We start from the raw sequence: 6848 nt of genomic DNA, 5'->3' as shown, positions 1-6848 counted from the left end.
TTACGATTTGCAGGTTCAGCACCTCTATCTGCGGCAAGTTTAGCTTCCAATCTAATTTGTCGGCCGGATTTGGAAGAGGGCTCGCTCCCACTTTTGCTTTTACTTTCTGTGGGTTCAGGGGTCCTTGCCCGTTCCTTACCCTTACTCCTCTTCCTCTTCAAGCCTCGTTCCTCAGACACTTCGACCATTTCAATGTTTGGAGAAGGCTCTTCAACTGGGGTAGAAGGTTGTTCAGAAACTGGTGGGGTCGCAGAAGAAGGTGCAAAAGGCTCGCCTGCCTTGGATTTGTCTTTGTTGGCAGCAGCAGCACGAGCCAAATCTCTATACACGGAGGGAGGCAGAGTACCTTTCTTGGCTCTGGCTCTGTTTTCGATCCGGACAAGCATGATTTATGATTCTGCACAAAAGGAGTTAATATATCATCTCAAAAGTTAAAGAATAGAATAAGGGAAATTGAAGTCACCTAGAGAGCCCTTGATAGGAATAGGGGCTGAGGAGAGGCCCGCGAGCTTCAACACATTCTCTTGCAGCAATACTTTTGAAAGATACCAAAATAAAGTGATGTAATTTATGAGGTCGTTATCGAACCTCTCCCCATAAGTATTTGGTTTGGGTTTGGACTCACGCCAAGTAAGGCGAAAATCCTAGGATTTGCCAAAGGGGGGTCGGAGAAAGAAAAATTTATCACGCCAGGGACCAACGTTGGATTTCAAGTCATCCAGATAACGACAGTCCTTGCGGGTGGTTAGGTAAAACCACCCAGTTTCATCCGACCTCTTTGAAGCAGTGATATAAGTGACAAAAAAAAATATCAAATGTGGGAGGCAAGTCAAGATATTTCATAACGGTGATGAACAGAAGAATATGGTTTATGGAATTAGGGGACAGTTGCATAGGACAGACATCCAGCCTGGTGAGAATGTTATTTACCTCTCGAGGCAAGGGAAAGCGTAATCCTACATCTAGATGGGGGATTGATAAGGTGCAACAGCCATCAGGAGACTGATGTGTGACGTCCGTAGAATTTTTTACGTAGTTGGGAGACTAATTGGTAATTATTAAAAATTTAGATTCAATTAGTAAATAAATTATAGACTGAATTTGGGATATGATAAAACTTGAACGGATTAAATTGGAGTTCGTTATAATATTTGAGAGCAAATTATATTAATTAAGAAATTTAGGAATGACATAATGGGTATTTTAGAAAAAATTAATTAAATAAATAAAATAGTAATAATATTATATATATATGTAAATAATATATTTATAAGTAATAATCTATTTATATTAGTAGTAATATAATATTATATACATATATATGCATTAGAGGGAGGGGCCCACCAGCCCACCGTCTCACCTCTCTTCACTCTTTTCCTTTCTTTTTCTTTTGTTGTCTTGTACAACACACACATGTACAACATACAAGACACACAATTAAGAAAATTGCAATCCTCTCTCTTGCGGAAAACCAAAAACAGAGGTACCAAAATTTCTATTTTAATTCATATTAATTAGTATAATTATATTATTTAATTACTCCATTTATTAAATGTTGTTTATATTGAGCGATGTACTATTTAATTGGAGTACTTTATAATTTTGGCTATTTAAATTAGTGTCAATTAAATATCACATTTGCTATAAAAATGATATAGTTGGTTACTTAAATTATTAGATTTGTTAGATTTAATTACCATTATAGCTAATTTACACAATTCCATCGGAATGATTAACCAAATATGTAATTTTATGTATTATTGTTTAATTAAATTGTATAGCAACGATAAATTGACAGAAAAATCATAGAAATATTTCGAAAAGTTATATTTAAGAAATATTATGTAATTAAATAGGGAAAATGAGGTTTTCAGTAGTAATATAATTTATGAATGTTATATTAAAAATGATAGTTATTAATATATATGGGGTTTGATTAAATGAATTCTTATGAATTAGTTGATAAGTTAAATATATGTTTGAGAAGTTTAGAAAATATTTGAAAGAAATGGAACAGGGGTTGGACTTTAATATAAGTGGAATACTAAAAGATTGGTAGAAAATATACGAACATTATACAATATTTTATTTAGAGTTTATGATATTCTATATATATCGATCATATATTATAGGATGTGACGATAAGGTAGAGGGTTGAACAGTCCCTCGTGAAATCGAAGCATTTGGGAATTTAAGGTAAGTATAACTAATTGAATTTATATGTATATCTATATGTGTAGTATTGTATATATTATATATATTTGTTTCTTGGATGTGATCGTGAACTTGGCTTTATATTTATATACGTGGATTTCGTATATTGATTATTTATATATTTAGTTGCTGATTATTTGTTAGATTACCATGATATTGGTGAAATTGTTACTATGTGATATGTGATGGTAATGTAGAGACATGCGGGATATGATTATGTGATGATCATATAATTCATTGTTGAATGAAATCAAATTGGGAGCTATTATTAAGGAAGTAATTATTATAAAGAGAAGAATGATGATTGTGAATTGAAATAAAAGATGATACTTACCTAGTGGAAGCACAGTCAATGGTTTATGATAATGTGATTGATGATGAGATATGAAAAATATATGAATTAAGCTAGGTACCATGGCGCGTAGGGTACCGAGGTATTCCGGGCGGCGGGGAATATCCTGTGTTGTTTGTTGTGATGTCCTGTGCTGATATTGCTACACAGCTGAAATAAAAGAGCGTGGGGATATCACATACAACGGGTATCCTGTGCTGTATATGATATGATGATGGCCGACGAAACCATTGACTGATGTACTCCAACTAGAGTAAGTGGGGCCCTTAGCTAATAAATGATAACATCAAATGTTATGTCGTGGATTGACCTCATATTTTTCGACCCCACATTTCTAACTTAGGCATCGAAGGGCCATCGCTGAGGGCTACTCGGTTAGTCTTACATTTGCTTTGTTCTCAGGATCCACTAACAGGTAGCTCGAAAGAAGGATCTAGCGATCCGACCTTGGGACCCATTTCTGCGACCCGATCCGGATTTTGCACGACCTACATCAGCTACTCCTGTTTCTAACATTTTCTTGGTTTGGCTTAAATGTATTTTTGATTCGTAATTCAGGTTTGAAGTTTTTTTTTTTTAATTTTTTTATGTAGTATTGTGATTATGTATTGTTTTAGTTTCTATCTTTTTCTCCGTCAGATTTCAAAATTTTAATTGAAAAAATACATGTGCATCTTACTTAACCTTTTAAAATTAGGACTATTATTTTAATTTGCCTACTTTTGCTAGAATTTCTATCTTTAATTTTTTATAATAGCATTTTGATTCTTCATTTTTTAACTTTTATGATTTTAATTATTTTTTTGCTGGATTTCCAACCGATAAACTAAACAGTGCATACCCCATCCTAGTAATTCTATTTGCAACTGCACGTACAGTAAAACCTTTCTAAATTAATAAACTCTCTAAAATAATAAAATCTTTCGGTCCCGACAAAAATCATCAAATTCGATAAGATAATAAGATAATAATTTTTTGAAAAGTTCCTTTATAAATATTAGGTCCCATTAAAAATCTAAAATTAATAATTCATAAATATTACAATTATAAAAATTATGGTAATTTGCTAAAATATAAAGTCTGTAATTTACACATTTGATGATTCATGGATAATTTTCGATGCTTTTTTAGATGAGAAGACATGATTGGGTGTTATGAATTATTTTATTTTCATATTGAGATTTATATAATATATGTTTCATTCATCATACATGAATATATTTAATTGGCTATAATAGTTATTTAAGTGCAACGAATTAATGTAAACATGTATATTTAAGTAATTTCAATGAATTGGTACATGCGTCCATGAATATAATAGTTAATTGTATACAATGAATTGATATGATATATGAATATATTTAATTAATTACAAAAAATTGGTTGATGCATGAATATAATCAATGAAACATATATTTGAATTCATTTATTTTCAATACATATGTACTAAATTTGCTGAATTTAAAAAATCTCTCTTTTAATTGATAAAGTATTAATTTATTAATAAATTAATATCTTTCTAAATTAATAAAATTTTATGAGCCCAAAGTTATTAATATATAGAGGTTTTGCTGTGATTTGTACTATATTTAGGCCATTCTAAATTTGGCAATTTGCACTGCAAATGACGTACAACACTTAAACCAATACCAACCGTATTTTTTATTTCTAGTTTTAATTGCATTTTTTATTCAAATAAGTGATAATTATATGCAAGTATATGATTTTTTTTTTTGCAAAATTAATTGGGATTAAATCAAATTAACCCGAAGAAAAATTGCATCTTTTGGTGTTTGGGAATATGATATTTATGTTTCCATTAATTTTTCTTTTTATTTTTCATTATTACTTGTAATAATATTTCTTCTTAAAATTTGTACCCATATTAACCATGAATCGTTATGTCCCAAATGATATCATCATTATATGTTAATCTAACGATTTACAAACAATTTGAATATAAATTCACATGAATTACATCAAATTTTCACTTAACAATTATGTGGGAAGGTTCCTCCCAACAATTCAGTTCTTGATTACAAGTATTTACTATAATAGCAACGAATATAACGTGTAAAGACGTATAGGATAATTTAATCATCAAAAGATTAACTTGACCTGTAATAAATCAATAATAATATCAATTGAGAGTAAATATTTATTTTTATCTGATTTATTTTTGTTAATATTACAAATTTAGTGAATTTTGACCTAATGAAAGTATTTATTTATTAGGTGGAAGGAAATCTAAGGGATGCTAGATGTAATTTTCTAAACTACATAAAATGTACATGTAACTATATTAAATTTTAAGAGAAAAGACTGTAATTATCCCTGGAAAAAATATAGCAAAACCTCTATAAATTAATACTCTATAAATTAATAAACTCTCTAAAATAATAAAATTTTCGATCCCGACTTGAGCCTTTGTAAAAAATCATCAAATTTGATAAGATAATAAGATAATAATTTTTCAAAATTTTCCTTTATAAATATTAGGTCCCATTAAAACTCTAAATTAATAATTCATAAAAATTATAATTATAAATATTATGGTAATTTGCTAAAATATAATTCTGTAATGCTTTATGCATTTGATCACTCATTGATGATTTTGCAATGCCTTTTAGATGAGAATACATGGTTGGGTGTTATGAATCATTTTATTTTTATATTGAGATTTACATAGTATTATGTTTCATTCATCATGCATGAATATATTTAATTCACTAAGATAGTTATTTAAGTGCAACGAATTAATGTAAACATGTATATTTAAATAATTCCAATGAATTGAACATCCGTCTATGAATATAATAATTAATTGTATACAATAAAATGATATTATACATGAATATATTTAATGAGTTACAAAGAATTGATTGATATATGAATATGATCAATAAAACACATATGAAATTATTTATTTTCAATACATATGTACTAAATTTACTGAATTTAAAAAGTCTCTCTTTTAATTAATAAAATATTAATTTATCGATAAATTAATATCTTTCTAAATTAATAAAATTTCAGTCCCAACGTTATTAATTTATAGAGATTTTACTGTATTTTTATTTAAATAAAAATGGAAATAAATGGTGTGGATATTGTAGCTCCCATCATATCAATTTCTCTTCCCCGAAAAAGTTGGAGAGATGATTGCATTCTCTCCGGTTAGTTTTGTACGCACGAACACGATTGCTATTGTCAGTTGTCAAATGATCACAAATCGTTAAATCCTTATCCAGTGGGCCTCCACACTTGATTTACTGGATGTGTTCTTCATTGGAAAAAGTTTACACTCATTGGGCCCTAATAGTTGTCTGTTTTGCAGTAATCTATTGGGCCTCAATTCTGAATTTAGTGGTTAATCCAGAAAATTAAAAAGGACGTAATAGTAATTATTAAAAAGAAATTTAAAAACAAAAGAAAGAAAAAAAGGATGGTGGGCAGTGGCATGTGCTGCCACCGCCTCACCAACCACTAAACATATATATATATATATATATATATATGTTAATTGCACACACACTCAAACATAAACATACATACATGCACGACACACACACACGCGCGAATTGAAAGTTTCTTGCGGAAAATAACCAGAGGTGCGAGATTGCAATTTTAAATTTTATTAATTCATATAATTATATTCTTTATTTAGTTTGTTTATTAAAATATTGATTATATTGCGCGATATACCATTTAATTAGAATATTTTACGAGTTTGGCTATTTAAACTAGTGTCGTATTAAATATCAAATTGGATATAAAAATGATATCGTTGGTCGATTAGATTGTTAAATTTATTAGATTTGAGTATTGCTATAGCTAATTTATATAATTCCATCGGAATTGTTAATTAAATACGCAATTCTACGTATTGTTATTTAATTAAATATAATAGCGAGAAATTGATAAGAAACCCGTAGAAATATTCCGAAAATTATATTTAATAAATGGTAGGTTAATAAAGAGGAAAAATGAAGATTTGTATTTCGATAGAAATGAAATATTAAAGAATTATTAGAAATTGTACAAATAATATTCAATATTATATTTTAAAGAAATTACGATATCCTCGATATATTAATTGTGTGTGGTATGACTCATTATAGGATACGGGGGGTTGAGGTGAAAGGACTGACAATTAGCGATTGAGTAGAAAGAAACGTTGTGAGGTTGAGGTAAGTAAATAATTAGTATTATCTATATATGTCCCTTATATTTGTGGCTTTACTGTTATATAAATTTGTGGTTCATGCTGACATTGATTTAT

The sequence above is a fragment of the Sesamum indicum genome, linkage group LG3 (genome assembly GCF_000512975.1).
Source record: "Sesamum indicum cultivar Zhongzhi No. 13 linkage group LG3, S_indicum_v1.0, whole genome shotgun sequence".
NCBI classification, from domain to species: Eukaryota; Viridiplantae; Streptophyta; class Magnoliopsida; order Lamiales; family Pedaliaceae; genus Sesamum; species Sesamum indicum.
This window is presented reverse-complemented; position numbering follows the sequence as displayed.